The sequence below is a fragment of the Chionomys nivalis genome, chromosome 7 (assembly GCF_950005125.1).
Source record: "Chionomys nivalis chromosome 7, mChiNiv1.1, whole genome shotgun sequence".
NCBI classification, from domain to species: domain Eukaryota; kingdom Metazoa; phylum Chordata; class Mammalia; order Rodentia; family Cricetidae; genus Chionomys; species Chionomys nivalis.
In genome coordinates, this window is record NC_080092.1 from 14,304,131 (window position 1) to 14,316,923 (window position 12,793).

A 12,793-nucleotide genomic window follows, 5' to 3' on the forward strand; every position below is an offset into this window, starting at 1 on the left:
GTTCCTTATGTCTCCCACTTCTTTTCCTTGCCCATGCATCCTCTGGTACAAAGCTGCATAGAAATAGAGACAAGATTTTCCTTGCTTTGTTTCAGATATAAAAGAACACATTTATCATTTCACCATTGAGTAATACAATTCCAAGCGATTATTTTGTTTTGTTTGATTTATATAAACTTTACCAGGCAAAGGTTTATTTTTGCTATAAAAGCTTTGTTTTGATTTTAATCATGAAGAATTGCTTAGTTCTACCAAATTCTTTTCTTGTATCTAATATAATAATCAAATGATTTGTTTGCTCTTTTAATCTGATAATGTTGTAATTTAGGTTAATACATTTTCTACTGTTGAATTAATCTTGCTTTTTCAAAATAAAGCCAATTTAATTTCAGTATGTTATTGTTTGACCTATTGTTGAACCTGATTTTTTTGGTATTTAGGAATCTTTTGGATACATTCTTCAATAAGATGGGCTATGGCTATACTTGGCTTTTTGATGTTCCCATTCTCTGGCTTAGACATAAAGTTCTAACAGTGAGAGAGGAGTGTGATGATTGTCCTGCATGTCACCTGTACTGGACATGGATCAACCTAGAGACATGACTCTTGACATGTCTGTAAAGCTTTTTCCTGGAGGGATTCATTTCAAGAGGAAGACCTTCCCACACAAGGATAGCACTTCTGGTGATGTCCCACATACAGGAAAACCCGTGAGGAAAATTAGCTTTTTGCCTGCTTTCCTTCAACTCTTGCTAGTTTGTGCATCCACCTGTCTTCTGCTTCCATCCTTCACTGATGCCAGAACCCGGCCTCTTTCGCTTTCCTCCACGAACTGAAGATCAGTGACTCTAGCAAACTTCCAGTCAGCGCCAGATTAGGACTGCCAAAGTATCCAGTTCTAGGAACTGAGCAGTTACCAAGATCTCAGTCCCTTCAGTGTGAAAATGGCCGTTCTTTGTTTCACCTAAGCTACTGCCAGCTAAACAGACATTGGCAGGCTTGGAAGCTTCCTTCCTAATCAGTTTTGGATCCTGCTCTACCTCCCATTTCCCCAGTAACACTAGAAAAGGAAGCATCACAATTATCCCTCCTAAAGCTGTAACATACCGTATGCAAAGGAGCCACCATCTTGGCTTTGCTGAGGTCCACCAAGAAAAGACCTGTTCTTCAACGCCAGGAGGAAGGACTCTGAGTTCCACTTCTGGCCCTTGACATTCTGCTCTGCTCCAGCATTTGGAAGAGTGTCCTTCATATGTCCATCACCTGGCTAGGAGACTATCTCTCAGGAAATCTGACTCCCTGAAGATCCGCTAAGTGGATGTGAGGAATAACTGTCCCCTACCGAGACAATGTGCCTGTCCTTCCTAGGAGAATCCCAAAAGGCAGTGGGCCATAGGTTGCCTAAGCCAGTCGACTTGTCTGAGTTCTAGCTTCAAATGTCTAATTTTGCTTTTTCCCTTCTTCTTCCCCCACCTCCCAGTTTTTTTTTTTTTTTTTTTTTGATACATGGTTTCTCTGTGTAGCCCTGGCTGTCCTGCCTCTGCCTACTGAGTGCTAGGATTAAAAGCGTGCACCACCACCCGACTTTCCTTCTCTCTTTTTAAAATACCAGCCAGAATGTGGGCTTTCTCACCGTTTCTCAGAGTTTTGTGAGTGACAAGGGCACAGCCCCCTACCCACTGCAGCTGCCTGCCCAAGGAGTTCATTCCGATCTCCAGAGGGCAAACCGAGATTCAAGATTCAATAAAGAAATGAGTTTCAGAGTGGACCATATAGGAAGCAAAATTGGATTTATTAAACACGAGAGAAAGGTGTACAAAGGACAAGTATGGGCTCCGGGAGACAGTCCCTTCAGGGTCCTTACCAAGGGTTTCTGGAGTTGCTAGCTCTTGAGTGAGTTACAGCGCTAAATGTTTGCTCGAACTGCCGTTCCCTTCTACCCTGCATAAAGGGTAGAGGTCATGACAAGGTTAAAAGTCAAAAGGGATCCCCCCACAAAATCAAGTTCTCGGCCTCCCCGGATGGCTGGACCACGTCGTCCGAGTGTGAGCTACACACTTCACTCTGCTGTTGATTCTAGAATCCCTGGCTACACAGCAGTTCCTCATCTAAGTCCACGTGAAAGTTCAAACAACCTCCTCCTCAAGACCCAGGAGACTTTGGTGTTTATTTATGAATAATATCATTATTTTATTAATTCCTGTAACAACTTTTTTTTTATCATCTAAGCTTTCAATTTTTCCTTCAGGCAATTTTAATAATTTGTATTTTCTACTATAGTGTTTTTTTGTTATTCCTGTTTTTAAATTAATTAACACAAAATTTATTCAATGGGTCCCTTACTTTAAAAATTATTGTAGAATCCTGCGTTTATGTCCATGTTCCCATTTTTAATTATTTCTTAAAGTTGAATTTTCTGTCTTATTTTGAGTTTTTCAATATTTCTAGAAGTTTGTTAATTCTTTTATTAGAAGTTTTAGGAAACTCTTTTGGGTTTATGGTATTTCTTTATCTTTCTTTTAAATTTTATCTTGTTTGATGTCTCAGTCATTCCATTCTGCTTAATTGCTTTGTGTAAAGTTTACCAGTTTTTGTGTTTTCCCACTTATTTGGAGAGCAACCATTTTTCCTCATTTTGCTTCCTTTTATCTCACGTCATCATTGAAGATTATGCATTTTTTAAAAAAATATTTTTATTTATTTACTTCTGTATATAATGTTCTGCTCGAGTCACGTGTGTGCACCATGGGTGTCTGTTGGAGCCCCTGTAACTGGGGTTAAAGATGGTTGTAAGTCGTTGTGTGGGTGCTGGAACTGAACCCAGGTCCTTTGCGAGAGCAACAAGTTCTCTTAATCCCTGAGCATCTCTCCATACCCTATGTAGTTTTTTTTTCTAAAAAACAGTTTTATTGTCTCTCACATTCTTATGTAATATTTTTATTATTACCAAAATGTAATTTTTCACCCTCAATTTGCTCTAATTCATAAGTAATTCAGACTTTATTTATGAATTCCAAACACTGATGGATTTTATCTTATAGGCCCCTAGTGTGGTTTGACAGTGTCTTCGATAGCTTGTGGATTGGAAATTTGGTCCACAGTGTGATGGTGTTGGGACTTTTAGTACATGGGGTCTGGTAAGAAGTGTTTTGGTCACAGGTAAATAGGGATTGGGATGGTTTTCTAAAGATAATTTTGACCTGACTTAGCTAAGAGAGGGCCGTTGAACTGTCTGTTTTTTTTTAAACATTTATTTATTTATTTATTACATATACAATATTCTGTCTGTGTGTATGTCTGCAGGCCAGAAGAGGGCACCAGACCTCATTACAGATGGTTGTGAGCCACCATGTGGTTGCTGGGAATTGAGCTCAGGACCTTTGGAAGAGCAGTCAGTGCTCTTAACCACTGAGCCGTCTCTCCAGGCCGAACTGTCTGGTTTTTTGTTTGCTCTAGAGTATGGAGGCTCCCAGTCTGTTCTTCTTCCTCTCCCTTGAGGCCACTCGTGTCATGAGGTGACAGAGCCAGGGGACTCTCCCCAGAAGTGGTGTAAAAACACTTGGGCTTCCAACCTCCAAAACTGTCCTCCAAACAGACTTTTTTTTTTTTTTTTTTTTTTTTTTTTTTTTTTTTTTTTTTTTTTTTTTGGTTTTTCGAGACAGGGTTTCTCTGTGGTTTTGGAGCCTGTCCTGGAACTAGCTCTTGTAGACCAGGCTGGTCTCCAACTCACAGAGATCCGCCTGCCTCTGCCTCCTGAGTGCTGGGATTAAAGGCGTGTGCCACCACCGCCCGGCCCAGACTTTTTCTTTAAAGAGGAAAAGTACCTAGCATTTCATCACAGCAGCAGAAAATGGATTCTTGCCACACTTGGGACTGACAGCACAAAATGACCTCAGCACCTTTCCCACAGGCCCAGAAGCCTTCCCCAGGGTGCTCTTCAGGAAGTAAGGAGGATCATCACTCTGACCTAGAGACAGAAAAAAGACACACACACATGCACACACACACATGCACACACACGCACATACACATACACACATGCACACACACATGCACACACACATGATGGAGGAGTTACTTTCATTTAATAAAGAAACTGCCTTGGCCCATTTATAGGCCAGCCCTTAGGTGGGTGGAGTAAACAGAACAGAATGCTGGGAGAAAGAAGCCAAGTGAGGAGTCGCCATGATTCTCCCACTCCAGACAGATGCAGGTTAAGATCTTTCCTCGTAAGCCAACTCGTTGTGCTACACAGAATATTAGAAATGGGTTAGATCAATATGTAAGAGCTAGCCAATAAGAGGCTGGAACTAATGGGCCAGGCAGCGATCAAAAGAATACAGTTTCCGTGTAATTATTTCGGGGCATAAGCTAGCCATGCGGGCGGCTGGGTGCTGGGGACGCAGCCCCGCCGCTCATATTACAACACACACATACAAACACATGCTCACACACACATGCACGCACACACACGCATGCTCACACACACGCACACACATGCACACACACGCTCATACACATGCACACACACATACACACATGCTCACACACATGCACACACATACACGCACATGTACACACATACACACATGCAAACACACACATAAACACACATGCACACACACATACACACATGCTCACACACATGCACACACACATGCACACACACACACACATACACATCCCAGAACCTAGAACATTTTATTTTAAATCATGGGCATATCACCCTGGTTTCAAAGCCTTTATTGAATAACAACCATGTTTAAGATAATAAGCTATAAATAATGACAATTCTGTTGTCCTCATAGAGCTGAAAGCCAGCTTGCTAACATGAGTTTTTAACTCTAATAGCCTTCCCTGGGGATATCTCTGGTACCTGGCATTGCCTCATGAGCTCAATCTCATTTCTCGAGGCTTCCGGGAGCCAGCTGGTGTTATCTCTACTTCCAGACAATGGGACAGGCTTAGAGAAATGAAATAGCCCGCATGAGGCCTGTCCAGCCAGCGCTGGGACTGAAGCCCAAGCCACACCATGTGACAGGACGCCGCCGCGTTGGGCCCTTGAAAAGATGGTGCCATTTCCTCCCTTACCCTTTGTCCACGCAGTAGGTGGAGGCTGGGAGGAGAATTGAAGGCAGGGCAGTCAGTTTGCTTCTCAGCCATGGTAAGTACTGGGTTTTCAAGCTGCTCTAAATTGCCCAACGGTCAGTTGACTCAGAACCTTGCTTTGGGGCCTGTTGTCTGCTCTGCTTATCTTGCCAGGTGAAGCAGAAGCTCATCCTGTGGCACCTCGTCATTCAAAGCATTTCAAATCAGCAGTCCTCAAGATCCTGTGGGAGAGCATTCACTGCGTCTATAGAAGCCCCAGGTTCAACCCCTGTGGAAAAGCAAGAGATAGGGCAGTAGTGGAGCGGGGAAAGTTGTTTAGATCCAGAGAGTGGAACACTAGCCAGAGAGAGAGTCAGAGAGCCGTGGACCTGCTCCATTCAACAGCCCCCCGCCACAAACATGGGAAAACAGAAGCTTTGTCAAGACGCCCGGACAATGTAAAGGAACAGTGGTGAAGGAAAGAGTCGGGGTAGCATCAACAAACGGTCCAGTCTTAGTGTAGGGTTTGCCTGTCGTTGTCTCAACTGCTCACAACACTTAAGGGCAGAACCCAGGCGCCGAGCCGAGGACCCTGGTCTCTGCTTTTGTGACTGAGATGGGGGTCACAGCTTTAAAACGACTACACATATCTCATCCCCATTTGTGCACCAAACTCTCTTCCAGGCCCCCAGCACTACCTGCTAAGCAAGATCCCTACAGGTGGGGTTCCATCCTCCTAGGAACACAGTGGCCAACGGTAAAGATTATTGGCAGTCAGCAGCTTTAGCCGTAAACATTAGCCCGAGGCGAACACGCCCCCAATGGGTGGGGCTATGTCCCTACAGGACTTAACATTTAAATTTCCTTATCCTATGAGTAAGGAAAGCTTGCTCTGCTTTTCAATGTCAGTAAATAAGTCAGACCCAGATTTCACAAACCTAAATGGAATAAGGAGACAGTTTTAATGACAGGTGAGATCAGCCATAGCCCTGGCGTTATCACAGGGCACGGCTCATCCCTTCCACTCCTGATCTTGCTCTCCAGATGCGCCAACCTCTTTGATTTCCCTTCAAGATCCTTTTTCCATTTCCTCAAGACAAACGTTTCCAAAATTCTTGACTAATCCTATTTCTTCCCCATGGCCCCAAACAATATGTGTACGACGTTGTCTTAATTAGTGAATGTTAGGCCTTACTCACTGGCTACTGATTATTTGAGCTTTTAAATTAAAAACTTAAGTTAGCGGGTGTCATAACGACATTTTCTTTTGCTTTCCATTTTTAAAGTCACATTATTTGTGTGGGTGTGTTTATGAATGTGTACAGAGTCTTACTAACATACTCCTGGCTGTCCAGGAACTTCCTAGTGTGCCCAGATTATGACCCCCAAAAAGTGACCACCAGAGAGGCCCAGACTATAATAAGCAAGGTTTAATCAGCATAATACAAACATGTTTGGAACTCATCTCCATCCCCGTTACAACAAGGTAGAGAGGAGTTGTATCTCCTCTGTGGGGTAAGCTTTTAAAGGCATAACTACAAAGTGAATCTTTGAAGATGCTTTGGCACGGGTGCAAGGACTTTTGCTCCCTCCCATTCTGTTAAGTCAGCTTTCTCCTTGTTCTTAGAGCAAGGCCACTGTTCCTGAGTTAGGCCATCTTTATCAGCCTGTACCAGGAGGCTGAGCTAAGTGACCTTGTGCTCGGAATCTCCTGGGTGGGAGAGGGGAAGGCCACTATGTTCCTGGGAAAACATTCTGCTAGGAAATTTCTTCTCGCCCCTTTGAGAATAAGGGGTGAGGGTTCCACACTAGTAGCCCAGGCTACTTGAACTCACAGAGACTCACCTACTTCTGCCTCCCTGCCGCATGTGACATCATACCTACACCCAGCCCTTTGTTGCCTTTCTCTCTTTCTCTCTCTCCTCTCTCTCTCTCTCTCTCTCTCTCTCTCTCTCTCTCTCTCTCTCTCTCTCTCTCTCTCTCTCTCCCCCCCCCCTCTTTCATTATCGGTTTTTCAAGACAGGGTCCCTCTGTGTAGCCAGTCTCTCCCATTCTGGACCCCTGCTCTCCTGGTAAACTCTGACTTGAGTACATTCACTGCGTGTTCCTGTGCCCTGCCCTGCCGCCTTGTTCACCAGCTTTGGCTGTCCGCGCCCACATCTTTCCAACACAATTTGCTTTCCCCACTTTGCTTGCTTTCTTTAATGCATCGAGGCTCTGTGGCCCCCAGGCTTCAGCATCTGTGGGGGACTGAGCATAACCTTTCCTATGTGGGCGTTCAGACCTGCATTTGCATAAAGAGGCAGTCATTTGTGCAGATGAAATGAGCAGCTACATATGTGCAGACAGATTCTAATAGGTACCGTATGTCCTGGTCCCCTGGACCAATTGGTTATTAATGTAACAGATGGGGCAATTCAGCATTGGCACGCTCCCCAGATGCCACCCTCCTTCTTCCAGGTCTGCATGCTTCTGGCACCTTCCATCTCTTTGTCACTGCCGAGTGCCTGCCGCAAGCAGCCTCCAACACAGGTCCTTAGTTCCAATGACAATTAAACTGTATTTCCTTAATGAGGGTGCCACTGGAGAGACCCCACAGGCCTTCGCTGTGGAAGGGCCTCTCCAGTGAGAAATGATGGGTTTCTAAATTGCCTCCTCTGTGAGAGGCAGGCAGCTTGTGTGGAGTGTTCAGTGTTTTGAAGTTCGCTAAGGTGACCCGGGCCTCCTGTGAGGTCGCATACCCCACTCTCTCAGAGAGCACTTTTCCTGTAGGGTTAGATCCAAGGTTACAGTGCCCGCTGCTGGGAGTCGCTGGGGGAGGGGAGAGACTTCATGGCTGCCTGAGTCTCTGTGATGTCACACTGATTGCTTGCCTTATGCTAATGAGAAAGAATATCTTTGCTTAAAAATGGGTAAGGCGGTGATCACGCCACCACTTTTCTGCCTTAGGCAAACATGAAGTGGTAGAAAATATTGGAGGAATAGGGAAAGGAAGATTTAAAATCCCAGCTCGGCCTGGGCTCGAATTCCCCCTCCCTGACTGACATCTTTTGTTTGCACAAACTTTTACTCCCATTGTTTCAACAAAGTTTTGAAGCAACCTTGGAGGTAGATATTTTGTATCCTTTTCTGTAAGTAGGGGAAACGGAGGCTCAGAGAAGTTAAGTAGCTCGCGAAAGGCAAATAGCTAGGAAGTGACTTACTGAGGCTTCCTACCTGTCCCTCACAAGGGAAGGGTTTCCCACGCTTCTCACTCCCACCGTGAGCGGAACTGATATGAGCAGGTGCGGCTTGTGGAGGTCACAGTTAGTCAAGGACAGAGCGCTGAGGTGCACCCGGGGCCTCGTACCATGCTCTCCTGCGCATTCTCGGTCCTTAGATCTCACCCTAGTACCAACATCCAAAACCCTTCACCTACACCTAGAAAATGGGCATCAGGAAAAGCTACGTGTTAGGGACAAGTTGGGCATTAGCAGGCTCCAAAACCATCCAGGCTGCAGATGGGAGTTGGTGTAGGTGACTGACAACGTATTCACAGCTGACAGACGTCAACGTCAGATGACAGACACACAGGCACTTGGGTATTCTCTCCCAGACCTGCACACATTTGAAATAAACTATACTTTACAGAACTTGACTATTGTCAAGCAGTTCTGGGCTCCCAGGATTTCCAGAGAGTGAGAAACCAGAAGTGTGGTCAATACACAGCTACGGCTCATTGTTGGGATTCCGGGTCAGCCAAACATGAACCTCCGTCCTGACCTCTCCTGGCCCCATGAGCTGCTTACATGTCCACTCCTGCGGTGTTTCCATGTTTCCTGCAGGTCTGGGATGTTTGCTGTCTTCACTCCTTCTATAGCACACTCTTGCTCATCCCCCTGTGTCCTGCACACGTGTGGTCCTGACCGTGGGAGACGCACACTCCTACTCATCCCCCTGTGTCCTGCACACGTGTGGTCCTGACCGTGGGAGACGCACACTCCTACTCATCCCCCTGTGTCCTGCACACGTGTGGTCCTGACCGTGGGAGACGCCTTCCTTGATCTTATCAGAGAATGTACATCTGCCTTCCTAGCTGAACCTTCCCGCAGTCGGTACCATCCCTTTCCTGTGGACCAGACACGGTGATACTCAGAAATGTTTTTATATTTGAGCTGCTTCCAAGTGTTTGAACATTGCCAAGGAATAGGAATTAAACAATGGCAACTATTATCACATTGTTTTCTCTTTATTATTACTATTTACATGGTTTTAGTACATGCACCCCTAATCAGATACACAGGGTGGAAAGTTTGTTGTCAGAATTCCAGCTAAAATAAGGGCTTTTTACTCTCTCTCTCTCTCTCTCTCTCTCTCTCTCTCTCCCCCCTCCCTCCCCTCTCTTTCCTTCCTTCCTTTCTTTCTTTCTTTCTTTCTTTCTTTCTTTCTTTCTTTCTTTCTTTCTTTCTTTCTTTCTTTCTTTCTTTCTTTCTGACAAAGCCTTGTCTCATTATGTAGCCCTGGCTGTCCTGGAATTCATTCTGTAGACCAGGGTGGCCTTGAACTCATAGAGATCCACCTGCCTCTGCCTCCTGAGTGCTGGGATTAAAGGCGTGTATTACCATGGTGAGCAAGAAGGGCCTTTGGAGAGTGGCCAAATGGGAACAGGTGTTTCCTGGGGGATGGACATCTGTCAAAGGGTCTTGGTTTCTTTGTGTGTGGAGCCCAAAGCAAGCTCAGGCACAGCTGACCTAACTCCTGTCCTCTGTGTAAACCCTTAGAGAAGTCTGCTTGCCGCCGTGCCCGATACCTGCCCTAGCGTTTGCCAGGCTTCCTGGGACCGTCGTGCAAAGTCGGGGAGTTTTGCAGACACAGGCCACAGGCAGAGCAGGAGCTGCCTTCATAGACCAGGAAGAGGCAAGAGAAGGATGTATCCGGTTTAAGGGCGGAAAGCACAGTTGTACACAGCTGCTCCTAACGGAGGAACAGAAGCTTTGAACAGGTGCGAGTCTGGTTCTCTCCCGTGTGGGATAAAGGGTGCTGCAAAGCTGGAGCTGAAAAATCCCAGCGCTGGCCTTCTGGGTGTCACTGCTACCTTTTACCACCCATGATGCTTTCAGGCGGGAGGGGAGCATCGGCTGTGTAGGCACAGGATCCATGGGCAAAGAGGTGGTGAGGCAAACCGTGTCCCACCCAAGGAAGTCTAAGCAGCTTATCTGCCATTTCAGCTCCATTGTAACTCATTGTTTACTAATCTTGGTTCCCAGATACTGCAGCTACCCTTGCTGAAAGATGACAGATAGCCTCCTCTGCCTCCGAACTAGACCCGAACGGGGGCTTCGTACATGTGTGTTTACAAAAGTGTTGGCAAGGATAGGTTTGGCATGAAGGTGTACAGGGTAGGTCATTCGAATGTGGCTGAAGGAATATGCTAGAAGGGTCTCTGGGACAATTAGTTCTTAAATCAGAAATTGCCTGTCAGGATCATCCTCCTGTTTGATGTAGGGCTACGCACGCTCCTGGGCCAAAATCACCTTGCAGCTGACATCTCTATAGCTCACTGGTTCAAGAAATGGTGTTTCTGAGAAGCTAGCCCTGCATGACTTCCCTGGTAGTAAATGCAGCGTGTGCCTTTAAACCATGCCGGCTCCCTCAGATTTGCCCTCCACGTGTTTATTTGCATGTAACATAAATATTTATGTGACTTTGAAAGTCTTTGGACAACGCTTGTGCTGAGGATCATTCCCCACGGCCTTCCCAGGAGCTGCCAGGTCCCAGGTGGCTAGCTCACAAAGGTCCTTCCTTTCAACAGATTTCAATTTTGATATGGCTTTTAAACCCTGCCTGCGGATTTTATCTTTTTTCATTTTTTCCAGGATAACAAACAGCTGATTGAATATGGGACTTTTTGTTATTTGTCCAGGAAGCAAAGTTTTATTGACCCGGTACCGTCACACACTACAGGTTTCATCTGCCACTCCGTCCCATCTCTACCACACGGTGAACTCCGTCCCATCTCCACCACACGGTGAACTCCGTCCCATCTCCACCATACGGTGAACTCCGTCCCATCTCCACCACACGGTGAACTCCGTCCCATCTCCACCACACGGTGAACTCCGTCCCATCTCCACCACATGGTGAACTCCGTCCCATCTCCACCACATGGTGAACTCCGTCCCATCTTCACCATACGGTGAACTCCGTCCCATCTCCACCACATGGTGAACTCCGTCCCATCTCCACCATACGGTGAACCCCGTCCCATCTCCACCACATGGTGAACTCCGTCCCATCTCCACCATATGGTTAACTCTGTCCTACCTCAATAATATGGTGAACTCCGTCCCATCTCCACCACACGGTGGACTCCGTCCCATCTCAACCACACAGTGAACTCTGTCCTATCCCAACCACATGGTGAACTCTGCCTGGGCCCAAGAACCAAACTCCTTTTTCTTTTTTTGTGGGAGTGGAAAGAGGAGATGGCCTGACCTTTTTATTCGGTACCCCGGATCTCATCTCATCTCAGGTTCTGATCCACTGAGCCTTCTCTGAGCAGAGCACAGCTGGCTGCTCTCTCCTCTTCCCAGAGGCCTCCTATCCCTGATCCTGATACCTCCTTCCCTGTGGCGTTTACTTGGGCTTTCCACCCCTGCCTGAGGCCTGCCTCCCTCAGCAGGAAGGGCCACCTTGGTCCCAGAAGGCTTCTGACTCCAAGGCCCCATGTGCCTTGGGATGTGATCTATGGGATTCTGCAGGTGTGCTCAAGTTAAAGATTCTGAGTTGCGGAGGTGGCCTGTCATCCTGGTAGGTGAGCTGGAGATGAAGGGGCCAGGGAGGCAACCGGTAGAGATGCTGAGACTCTTGATGAGGCTCTGAGCCAGTGAAGGGAAGCAGCCTTGGGGACCAGGAAGAGGGGGAGGAATGTACTTTGAGACATCCAGAAGGAATAATAAACCCATCAACACCTTTGTTCTCACCTTATATGATGCCCTTTGGGTCTCCAGTTTGTGTCATTGGAAGCCTTGGTGGTCAGTGTTGCCTCTAGGATCACCCAGGAGGCTAGCTTCTGGTCACATCTATAAAGATTACCTAGATCAGCTTAACTGAGATGAGAAACCTTAACTGCAGGTAGCATCATTGCATAGGCTGAGGACCTGGACTAAACAGAGAGACTGAGCTGAGCACCAGCATTAATCTCTCTCTGCTTCCTGACTGCGGGTGTCATATGACCAGCTGCCTCACAGTCCTGCCACCACGTCTTTCCCACTGAGAAAACTTTAGCCTCGACCTTTGACCAAAATGAACCCTTCCTTCAGTCACTTTGCCACAGAAATGGAAAAGACACTCTATTACCTTTCTGGTCTTAATGCCAAGAGACTTGGGGTCTTTTGTTACAGCAGCCACAAGAGCCTAGCATTTTGGCCTGGCTTAAGTTCCCTGTGGAACTGGTGAGAGGCCATAGCAAGGAGTGAATTCTGATTTTTTTTTTGTTTTGTTTTTTAGTTTGTTCCTGACAGTGGGGTTCTCATAGCAACACTGCCTGAAATTTGAGATTCTGGGGGATGACAGGAGCTTTGGTTTATTAGTGAGGATTAGAAGAGTTCAGTTGATGCTGCTGTCTGGGATTTGGCATCATTTTCATGAACTCTTAAGTAGTCAAAATGGCTACTTTAATTCAGTCTGCACTGCTGTTCCGTGATGTGTGTCTCCAAAGACTTCC